At 48.2% G+C, this 12,111-nt stretch overlaps 1 protein-coding gene across 8 annotated transcripts in view; it reads left to right on the top strand.

The window, feature by feature from the left end:
• Positions 1-12,111, top strand: part of SCUBE2 (signal peptide, CUB domain and EGF like domain containing 2) — a 68,562-nt gene that overhangs the window by 37,897 nt on the left and 18,554 nt on the right. The window lies entirely within an intron of this gene.

Here is a 12,111-nt window from a genome sequence, read left to right on the forward strand (position 1 = left end):
TTCAGACCGTAGCCAGACCAGAACAGACTCAATATTTAAGGCACAGAGAACCAAAAACAGTAATCAAGGAGGACAAATCAGAAAAAAAATGATCAAGGTGAGCAAATCAGAGAGTGGAGGGTAAAAGGGGAGGGAAGGTCTAGGGGAGAAGTCTCCCCCAGTGGCTAATATTTTTGGAGGCATTCTGCCACATGGGGGGATTACTTCAATTGGTCCCCCACCAAAAATAATTTTGGGGCCTTTTTGGCACTGGGGGAAAGTCTCCCCTGGTGGCCAAGATTCTGGGGGCTTGCTGCCACCACGGGGACTTCTTGTGAAGAAGGAAGACAAAAATCTTTTTTTCCTAGCCTTTTCTGTCCTCTTTCTTCTAACTTTAAACCCCTTCACACAGGGAAGAGTGGGTGGATGGCCAGTTGAGAACACAGATTGCGAACAGAAGCTGTATAGTGGACTGAGAACCCAACCCCCCTTTCCTCAGCAGCTCTCTTTTTTCCAAATCTTTACTATCCACTCTTTCTTCAAGCTTTTCATTGCCCCTGTGTTATTTTCAGGGATAAGATGCAGTTACGGGAGAGAGGGGCACAGTCAGTGGCTGGCCAATTGAGAAGACACACACTTGCTGATTTTTATAACATCCTTGATAATTCAGTTTCAGGAGAGATTTCTGTTAACTTTGCCATCTTTGTTGATGCCCTACTTTTCCTTCTTTCTGACTGGTGAAATGGACATTTGCTTACCATGGAAGGGGAATGAGGGCAATGCAATGTGGGAAGATCATGTCAAATACGAGCAAACATACGCAGAAACTGTGGGATAGGTTCCCACAATGCAGTACTGCAACAGTTGATGTTTGCCAGTTAGGTGGAATATGCCTTTGGCAATTTAAAAGCGAGGTTCAGTTGCTTTTTGACCCATTTAGACCTTTCTGAAACTAATGTCCTAATTGTGATTACAGTGTGCGTTATTTTGCACAACATTTGTGAATCCAGGCAAGAGAATTTCTCATCCATCTGGAATTCCGAGGCTCAGGCCATCAGCAGGGCTTACTTGCAGCCACCTACACAGACATTCATCAATAACCATGCACAGGCAGCAGCAATAAGGGATGCTTTAAAATACAGCTTCATGAATGATCTGTCTCACACTTGATAACAATGTGCTTCTCTGTTGTAATCCCAACCAAGCCCCACTCCCCAAACTGATTTGTGCTCCCCACCAATATGAACCAATAAATCAGACCTCATCTTACTAAATGAATGCTTTTACCTGCCGACTATGCCAATTCTGTTAGCCGATGGCCGGGTAATGAGTGGTCTGTGTACCTTATCACGTCCGAGTCTTTAACTGCTAGGACAGGCAGTCCCTTTGCAGTGGGCAGCCAGTGCGGCTGATGGGTGCCCCAAAGGTTGGTGCAGAGAGCTAATTTCACCCAAGTCTTTAACTACTAGGACAGACTGCGCCTTCACAGTGGGCAGCCAGGGTGGCTGACAGGTGCTCCAGGAGTCTGTCCCATGGAGGCGACATGACTAGCGCTCAGCTTTTACTGCACCTTACCACTGACCAGGCTAATATAGCCAAACCGGCTAAGGTTCTTTGTTTGTATTCGGCCGAGTTACAGTAACTGGAAGGAGTCAGGCTGAAGCTTAAATGGTTACTGTTTATTAAAGGCAGAAATAAGAATCTTAGCGGTTACAAGGTTATTGTTCCATCTTCTTTAACTACTAGGAGGATGATACATATGGTATACCAGTTAGATTACAAATGCAAGTTACGCATTTGAGGACAAAGCGCCTCAGTTTACAGAGCTCTTACTATTAAATGTGCACAAAAGTACATTGCAGGTATAATTCTCACCCCTGCGTCTTTTGACTCCAGCATAGCCAGCGTCATTCACTCAATCCCTCGTGAAGAAGAGTACAAGGAAGGCGTCCCCTGGGACTTCGGGAGGCAATGACCTTACCCGACCGGCAGGTATAGGTAATTGGAGCTCAGTTAGACTGGTCTGCCGAACCCTTCTTTATACTCCTTGGGTCATGTACGCTCTTCCTTATCTAAAAGTGCCAATTGTACTGGTTTGCCTTTGTGACACCAGTTCTTACAAGGGAGTTGCGACTTAATTTACACTTGTAAGACAGAGATAACTAAATCATTAAGATAGGACATTCTTTTTGAATGGGCGCTAGATTCCTCTCCTGGGGCGATGTGTAGGCATATCAATTATCAGTACCAGCCAAGGGCAGTTTGAGGCCCTGTGGTCATCGGCTGGCCTGTTAGCCCTCTTATCTGTGTTCTTCTGTTGTCCAGGGTCGTGATAAGGCAGCACAGCTGTGCTCTAAGGCATTAAAGACTGTGCTTGAGATTAGCACATCTGCGCTCCCAGGCATCAAAACTGTGCTGTTTCCTTTTGTCCTTTGTACTCTGAGGCACCTAAGAGGGGTAAGATGGAATAGAGCAGGGGAATTCTGTCTGGCTACAGGAGGGGCCTAATTTGCAGGAAGTAGAATGGATGTCAAGGGAGGGTTATTTTCCTAAAAAAGGGCAAATGTGCTTTCAGCTGCCTACCCATCCCCCACTCGAGGTTCTCTCTGCCACCAGTCCCCTGTGGACCTTGGCTTAACAGTGGGCAGCTGTGCTTTCAGCCCTCCATCCATCCCCTACCCTATTCCACACAATGATTTGCGTGCCCTTCCACCACCCCACCCAGTTCCCTGCAATGATTTGTGTACCCTACCATTTGTGCATGCCAAAAAAATCACACCTAACTCAAAAGAAGAAATTTGTTTTGGGGTGAGGAGAGGTTTAAGTGGCAGGGAAAAGAAGCCTTGTCAAGGGTGATGGCATAGCCCTTTGCAGTGGCCCGTGGGGCTAGAGCAGTGGGCTGTCGTTGCCCTCCCTCTCCACATTTGGGGACTGTGATGCCTGTGGGTGGGGGAGTGACCTGCCTTCAGAGGACTCCGGGCAGCAGTTTCCTCGGGTCCCTGGTTATTGCCCCATTCCTCCCTCAGCAGCTGCAGCATGGAGGGTAGGACCTCTGTTTGGTTGTTCACTGCCGTTATGAGATTTGCTGCTGCTTTTGCATTTTGTGCTGTAGTATGATGCCACTGAGCTGTAATTTGCCACCCCTGAGCTGTGTCCCTTGTCATCTTACTGCTTTCTGCCTCAGACCACTCCATGTGCTGCAGGATAAGATACTTATTTTACCTTTTTTGCTTCCTCACCCTGTCTCCTGTGCTAGGAATGGCAGCTATAAAGTAAGTGAAGGTCAAAATTGAGATACAATTCAGACAGAGTACTTCTCCATGGAATAAATGGGTCTCTGTCTTCCTTATCAGGGCAAGTTTCTTTTTGCAAGACACTTAAGGCTTACTAAGGATGTCATTCAAAGCGTGGCTTGTGCAAACCATCACTTCCCATAATTTATTTGGAATATTTTGTTGCGGACATGGTAAGCTATCATCCGCTTTTTGAGAGAGGGGGAGGACTGCGAAGCAGGGGAAGATGCCCGGTGTCCTGGGGCTGGGGAAGAACTTTTTTTGGCCATTCCTGGAGCAATCCTTCACAGTGAGCAAGATCTGCAGAGCCCAGCAGCTGTGTGGTGAGAGGGCATGGTGGGGAAGAGTTTGATTCCAGCCATGTGCTCTTTGGGGAAGTGGTGGTTTAATGCCGTCTGCTGGTTTAGGGGAAAAAGTTTCTCGGTGCTCTCTGGAGCAGCCCTCACCAGGGAAAAAGGCCATTTAAAGGAGGGCAAACCCTCCTGTGCTGCACATGCCGGTTTGTGATAGCAGGATCCACAGAGCCCGGCAGCTGCATGGCAATGGGGAAGGGTTTGATTCCAGCCGTATGGATGCCTGGGTGGGGAGGGATCCCAATGAGGTGAAAAGAAATGTTGTGGGGAAAGGGACATGGGAGGGGAGAAGGCCCAGAGAGCCTGTAACCCATGCGGGGTAGGGGTGGGGAGGAACAGAGTGCACGCCAGCCATGTAGTGTGGCAATGCCTTCCAGGGAAAGGTAAAAGGGCAGGAAGCATGGGAAAAAAATCTGATCCAAATTTACATGCTTCTTTAGGTTGCCAAAAAAGATATCACACTCCTGAAACTAATAGATTTCGACAAAAAAGCTGCTCATCCTGTGTAACCACAAGCCTGGAAAATTTGCCAAATGCTGCGTGGTGCCATGACACCAGATTGCTATCTGGTTGCCTGGTGTTGCAAAGTGTGCTATTGTGGAAGCCGCAATAAGTCAGGCCTGCCCAAAAACCTTGTGCAAAAGATACAAGAGTGCTTGGATGAGGCCTTCGAGGAGATCTCCAAAAAGGAGAAGCCCTCCATCCCCAGAAATATTAACATGCTGTTCTGAGGGGCCACAGATCCATGGAAAACCTGTACCCCTACCTATACCTATAGCCACCCACAACCTGCTTCTAGCATTCAGAAAAAAATAATCACCAGAACAGCTTGGTCCCTGGGGCTTGGGGACCAGTTCCAGATCTGGGGTGAGGAGCTCCGGGCTGTCGGGAATAATTTCCTCAGGTCCCTGGTCATTGCCCCCTTCCTCCTCTCCACTGGCCTGTTCCTCTCAGGCCCTCAGCTCCTCTTGGGTCACCCCTGACTCCAGACCAGGGCTTCCACAAGTGTTGTAATTAAGACTAGGCTCCGTGTTGTGGTCGGCCCCAATAAGCACGTGCAGCTGTTCATAATAGTGGCAGGTCTGAGGAGATGACCTTGACTGTGGGTTGGCTTTCTGGACTTCGTGATAGGCCTGCTGGAGTTCTTTCACCTTCACCTGGCATTGTCTAGAGTCCTGGGAGTAACCTCTGGCACACATCTCTTGCAACACGTCTGCATTTCTCTTGGCCATCCGAAGTCTTCTCACCACTGATTCCTCTCCCCAAACTGCAAGAAGATCCAGAATCTCCTGATGGGCCCACACTGGAGCTCTCTTGTGAGCCGAGAACTACTAGGCAGATCGCTACCCTGAGTGCTCATGATTGCAGGAGATGACTAATGATGCAATTGCTATTGATGTAGTGCGATGGGTGCTGATGTGATGCGATGGCAACAGGTAAAAGAATTTTTCCATTATGGGCACCCCTTGTATTTGCCCACCTGGTTGTCAATGAATTCAAATTAATATTTAATCAAAAATTTTCAGGCTTCCTGTGACTTGCTTCCTGCACACCTGAATGGAGAGCAGTGGAAAAAGAAGCGGCCATACTTGGCGGGTAACCACCTAGCTTTGTGGGATACACACAGGACACTTCTGGAGGCTAATAAATTCAATTTAAAGACATAGCACATCCATACTGGCCTTTATCTGAGATTTTAAATTTGAACTTGAGGCTATACCCACCCAGTTGTGACGATATTATATCGATATTGGTGCTCCCTACGTTGAGCTAGAGGTATTTACAGTGAAGACAGGCACATGGTACAATCGAACTAACTGCCTCACATTCAAATTTATCTCATAGTGTAGATGCAGTGAGGCTGCACTTACACTGCAAAATAAATTCAACATTTACTAAATTCAAATGTTTAACCTCATTCTTATGAATTCATATTTAAGTGTCTACAGACTTTCAGGAAATTCAGCCACCTGTGTGGGGTTTCTGCATCCCCATTGCCTTATTCAAGTTTGAATGCATGAGCAATGCACTGTGGGTACCTATGCCACAGTGCCTTATCCCCGGTTGCTTGTGATTGTTTCATGTGAGAATCCCAGAATGCAAAGCACTATTCCAGAATTCAGAGCACCCAGTAACCATGTGAAAACGAACTGGAGACTGCGCTGTTTTGTCCAGCATTTTCTCTGGCAAAGTGCTAGTGCAAGCATAGGTCCCCCGTTGTTTCAAGTTATTGCACACACCATTGCAGCAACTTCCCGGACTGTTGTGCAATTTTGCCTTCTGTTAACAAAGCGCTATGATGGTTCAGGATGATGATGGTGATGATGATGCTGGTTTTGAAGAGCAAATCTTTCAGTTGCAGTCCAAGAACTCACAACTGCTGGCTGCCCTGCATGCATTGCTGACACTGGAGCGGTGGTTTTGGACTCATGAGACCAGCACACACTGGTGGGGCCACATCATTTTGGAGTCCTGGGATGACCAGCAATGAGTGCAGACCTTTCACATGCGCAAGTCCACCTTTATGGAACTTGGTGATGTGCTGGACATGGTACTGAGACACAACAACAAATGGATGAGGCCAGCTTTAATGATTCACCAGTGAGTGGCAATTGCTCTGTGGAAGTTTGCAACTCCTGACAGTTACCGGCCAGTGGCACATCAATTTGTGTTGGGCAGACCTACAGTGGAGTCTGTGTTGATGCAGATGGCCCACGCAATCCGTCGGTGTCTCCTCAGGAAGACTGTGACCCTGGGAGATGTACAGGCCATAGTGGATGGGTTTGCTTCCATGGAGTTTCCTAACTGCGGTGGGGCAATAGATGGCATGCACATCCCCCTCATGGCCCTGGAACACTTGGCCTCTGAGTATATAAACCAAAAGGGGTACTTCTCCATAGTATTGCAGGTGTTGGAAGATCACAAAGGTTGTTCTACTGACATCAGCGTGGAATGGTTGGGGAGGGTTCGCAAAGCACACATCTTCAGAAATTCTGGATCATACAGAAAGCTCCTGGATGGAACTTATTTTTTAAAATCCATATTGGTGACATGGAGATGCCTATTGTAATATTAGGCGACCCTTCTTACCCTCTGCTCCCTTGCCTTATGAAGCCCTTCACAGGAGCCTGGGACCACAGCAAGGAAAACTTAGTGTGGCAGCAATAAGCCAACTTTGTGAGGAGCACGTGAGGAGGTGAGGATAGTCAAATATGAATGTATACAATCCAGCTTTGCAAAATCAATATTAATACATTTGAATTTATCTCATAGTGTAGATGCAGCCAGAGAGTGGACACGGATCAGCTGCAACACCAAGAGAGAAGAAAGCAGGGCTGGGGCTCTGTCATCTTGCCTGCCACATAGACCAGATAAGTGGCTCTCCTGCCCCAAGCCCAGGGCCTACCACTCCTCCTCATGAAGTTATGGGGATATGGGACTGCCCCCATGGCTGGAGGAGGAGAGAGCTGGAGAGGGGGTTTAGCCCCCAGAGTCTGACACTTCTCAGACATCCTGCAGGCTGTGGAGGGGCAGCCCACCAGTGCCTGGCCACCCGTCAGACAGCCTGCAGACTACAGGAGGCAGCTGGAGAAGGAGTAGGTCTGGGAGCCCTGAGTAGGTCTCGCCCCCAGAGACAGGGCGGGGATTGCTGGGGGCGGGAGCCCCTGGAGCCTTACCCTACTGACAGGCTGCAGGGGAGGGTAACCCACTGAAGGCTGGGGGCAGCTCCAAGAGCCTCCTCCCATACACAACCTGCAGGCTGAATGGGGGCCATTGGAGGCTGGGAACAGCTCCCAGAGCCTTGCCCCCACTTCAACAGCCTATAGACCATGCAGGGGTGGGGGTCTGCAGGAGGGAATGGCAGCCCCCAGAGCCTCGTTCCCCCCAAGACATCTTGTAGCTTGCAGGGGGCTCTGGTGGTGAGGAGGCAGCACCTGGAGCCTGGCCAGCCCCTGGAACACCCTACCAAATAGGCTGCAAGATGGAGGGGTCTGCTGGAGGCTTGGGGAAGTCCCGCAGATCACAGTGTGTGGGGAGCAGCTGGAAGCTGGGTCAGCCTTCAGAGCACTGTCCCCCCAACAGGCTGCAGGACTGGGCAGCCACTCCCCCAAGCAAAAGACCCCTCAAGAAGCTGCAGGCCTGAAGGGCGGCAGCAGGCTGGGGACTGCCCCCAGAGTGCTGTCCCCCCAACAGGCAGCAGACGGGACAGGTATCTGAAGGCTGGAGCCGTCCCACAGAGCCCCGGTCCCCACCCAGCAAGCACGCAGCCTCAGATCCCTCCCTCTCAGGAGGAGCTGCTGGCTGGGGATTGCTGCCCTGGACCTCTGGGAGGAGGTGCCACTGTAGCAGCATCACCCTCCCCACTACAGATGGCCCCAGTAACTCCCCCAACCTCTTGCCTTAGATCCCTGCCCTAACTTCTGCACCTCCCACCTGCCTTGACTTCTGCACCCCATTGCCTACCTTGAGCCCCCCCAACCGTCTATCCTACCACCCCCACCCCCAGTCCCTCCTCACCCCTGAACCCTCACTCCAGCTTGCACTTTTCTTCATTTTTGAAAAATACTGTCATTGAAAAAAAGCTTGTACCATTTTCATTTATTTTCAAAAAATAACTCCCGTTAATGAGCTGAGCAATGCCAGGTGCATTTACTAGTTGCCTATAAAGAGTTAGGAAATGGGAATAGTGTTGATCATTAATTGTCCAAATGCTTTCAAATAACAAAGGTTTAAAGATCAGATATGATCTTCATAAGGTCCTAATGAATACAACAGCTAATTCAAGTCGCCCAGTGTATGCAGTGCATAACTGCTGTAGCAAACCAATAAGTAGGGTCTTACTAATTTAATGGATGTGAAATCAGCCCTTCTTGTTCTCAGGAACGCCTCATCAAAGGTGGGGGCCTCCTAGCTCCCCCTGGGCAGGGGAAGGACAGAACTTGTCCCTCCCCTGCAAACTGCTTTGACTGTGGGAGGTGGGTGATCCAGACCAGGCCCACCTCCAGGTGCTTTCCGTGCCACGTGATGCTGTCTGGGCAGCAGCCTGATGTTTCTGCACCTGGAAGAGACTTGTGGAGTTGGATCATATTTCCCCGTGCTGCAAAGGGGACTTCTTAGCTCCACCTGGTCAGCGGAGGGACAGGACATGCACATCTCCAGTAGAGCTCCTGAAGGTGAGGAGAGACCAGATACATCCACCTCGAGTTGCCTACCCCTGTCTGGGACTGGGCAGTGGACTGAGGCTCCTGCAGCTAAGGCTTGGTCTACACTAGGAGATTGTCAAATTTACGGGTGTAAGGGTACATCTACACTAGGATAGAAAATTGATCCCAGATATGCAGTTGTGGCCACGCCAATTAGTGTAGATAGAACTGACGTATCAGAATTGACTTTCTTACCCTGTGTAGATCAGGACTCTTCTGGCTTGTGCTCATGTCCCTTCCTCCGTGCAAAAGTGTGGAGTAACAGGGTCAATGGCTGAGCCTAAAGAGATCGATTGTGCCGCATCTTAATTCACACGGCAAAACTGAGCGCCTGATCGACCGCAGTACGGTCAATTGGCCAGTAACTACAGATTGACACTCAGTTTGATTTTATAAGCTCTCTGTCCGCATCCCAGTGCTCAACAGGTCGATTTTGAGAGGCTCTAAGGTCAACTTTTGTAATGCAGGTTTCCCCCTCAGTAACTTGAGCGGTCTAATTTGCAAAGTCAAATTATACAAGTGGAGACTGCATTGTTATTAAGGTCGATTTGATTAGCCTTTAAACTGTCTAACAGTGCCCCTTGAAGTGTCCTTTCTGGTCATCGCTCTGCCTCTGCAGCTCTCCAGGTGAGCAGGAAGAAGGAAACAGGATCTCTTGCATTTTGAATGAATGTCTTTTTGATAGGCATAACAATCACATCTAGTCCCTTTCAAGAGCCCCAGCATGGAGACATCAGGAGAGCCAAGGTCTCAGTTCAGCTGGAGCACAGAAACTGTAATATGTGGGATTGACAACACTCTCAAGGGTTTCACTTTCCTCAACTTTACTATCTTCTGCTACTTCCTCAACTTTGCCAGTCTACTGTGCTCTAGACAGACTGGCACATAAATAGGCATCTCTGATGGTGGCAGTCATCACAGCGTCTTGATTCAGGGGTAGGCTTTGGAAAAATGGATGTTTGTTTTCAACAGCAGGAGGGAGTGAGGGCAATGCACTTTGAGATGATAACATCACATACCCACAACCACTTGAGGCACATTTTTTTCCATAACACACTGGTAAAAAATCCCAAAATGCAACGGGGCTACAGGAAGTGAGGGATAGGTGCCCACAATGCACTGCTGCAACAATCAAACTTAGCCAATGTAGTGAGGATGCACTAATTGACTTTGTGAGCAGGTCTGAGCACTCAACATTGACTTTATTAAATCTAGTGTTACAAAGTCAACTTTCACAAATTCAACTTTATTTCCAAGTGTAAATACCCTGTATGGGGGAGCAGAGGCTGCAGTGCTTTCAGCAGCTACACAGAGAGAGATCAAATACTGGCACTCCCAAGCCAGTCAGAACTAGTAGTGAAGAGCCCCTGGCTAGGGTACTCCCAGTCCCAGCAACACAGGGGAGAATGGACCCACTTCTACTTCTTGAAACCTCCTGTGGTTGCTACCTTCAGAGGACAACCATGAAGGCAGCACAGAAGTGAGAGTGGCAATCCTCTGACCTCCCTATAACGGGTTTGCACCTGCCCCCAGTCTCCTTTTGGGCCAGAGCCCATGGCTGCAGGTTTAAATAGCTGAAAATGTGATTATATCAATTTTCAAATCCTCTGGCTGTGAAAATGGCCATAGGGGACTGTGAATTTGGTAGGACGCTGTATAACATTGAAGGGGCTCCAGTGACAACTGCTATGTTGTCTGGCATTTGATGTCAGGAATCATTTTTTGAAGAGAACATTTTTTCTTCACCCTTCCTCTTTAACCTCCCGAGGTCCAAACTGGAGCACAATATGACCCAAAATCTCTAGAGTAGGGACAGGGCAGGCTGTAACAGTAAATCTATTACTAGTGCAGTCCGTCTATAGCACTGGATGTACATTCTTGGTATGTAGTTTGTGATGAGAAAACCAAGGCCATCACTGGTTCAGGAGCATTAAATGTTCCTCCTACAGGTTATTTGTTCAAATCCAGCTTGGGTTGATTGAAAGTTGATCTTTCAGGTCAACAGCTGCTGGCTGCTTAGAAGTCTACGTGCAGCTGAACTTCATAGTACCAGTCCCATGGTTCCATTTGTAGATAGTGTTATGAATGTGCTCTGTTAAAGAAATATGTAGAGTGTTGATAGAAAGAACACTATCTGTTGGCCAGTAAGAATGTACAGCATTGCGTTAGTATATCAATAAGCTGTTGCCTTATATTTCAGATGGTTCACTGAGAATGTAGCTTCTAAAATGTATCAAAACAAACATCTCCATAATTTCCCCTTTATTAGCAATCTTAGGACTTGAACAGGCATGGAGACTGAGCTGCTTTTTTTGCTCCAGAGGTGATCTTCCACCATAGCAGGCTCAAATCTTGTTCTGAAAGGGCTGTTGGTTTGAATGCTGTAACTTGAAGATTGCATCATTCATTGATACCAGAAATTCCAAATGATCCTGAAGGAGATGATGGTTGATCCTGGAAGGCTTTATCTGCATGTCGATGTCTGGTTACAGCAAGGCTGTCCACTAAAGTGACAAAAATTGGTTTTGTAGTGCAGACTAGACTTTGAGCATGTTTCACTAACGCCTTGTTGACCAAGACCAAGTGGCTGAACACCAGTGCTTTCTTGGAAAAAGCTGGTACTCAGATGTGGTGTGGGACTGCCAGGGTCCCCCTGCCACCCAGCCAGGGGTCTGTGGCTGAGGCTGCCAACATGCTGGTGAGTACTGGCACATACCAACACAAGAAAGCACTGCTAAACATGGATAGTTTCTTACTAGACACTAATTTACTTGGAATATTTGTAACCTTCAAGTATCTGAGAAGAAGGGGAAACACAAGTAACAAGGGCCTCTTCTGCTGGGACATCCCCTAATGAGAGAGGAGATGCAAGCTCCACTTTGTCCACTGCTTTGACAGCTGAGTGCTGCTGATGTACTTTGGCTACATCGTTCCAGCAGAGCTTCTTCCGTTGCTCCCAGCATACGTTCCGCTCTGGATGGGTGGTATATGAGGCACCCGTAACAGTCATAGCGATGTGAGCAGCAAGGTGAAGGTAAATCAGCAACTGGCACTGTTTCATAATACAGCAGAGTGAGTGTCAGCATGCTCTTGCTGCATTGTAGTAACACAGTGAAAGAATATTCTTCCATTTATGGGGACGGGTGGTGTCAAAATTACCAACAGCCTCGTAAGGTAGTGGTCGGTAAGTGTGAATAGTTCAAGTAGATTAGGGCCTGATTTGTGGAGGTACTGAGAACCTCATTTTCCACAGAAGTTGATCATGTTGGTTACTCAACACAT

The sequence above is a fragment of the Carettochelys insculpta genome, chromosome 6 (genome assembly GCF_033958435.1).
Source record: "Carettochelys insculpta isolate YL-2023 chromosome 6, ASM3395843v1, whole genome shotgun sequence".
Lineage (NCBI taxonomy): Eukaryota > Metazoa > Chordata > Testudines > Carettochelyidae > Carettochelys > Carettochelys insculpta.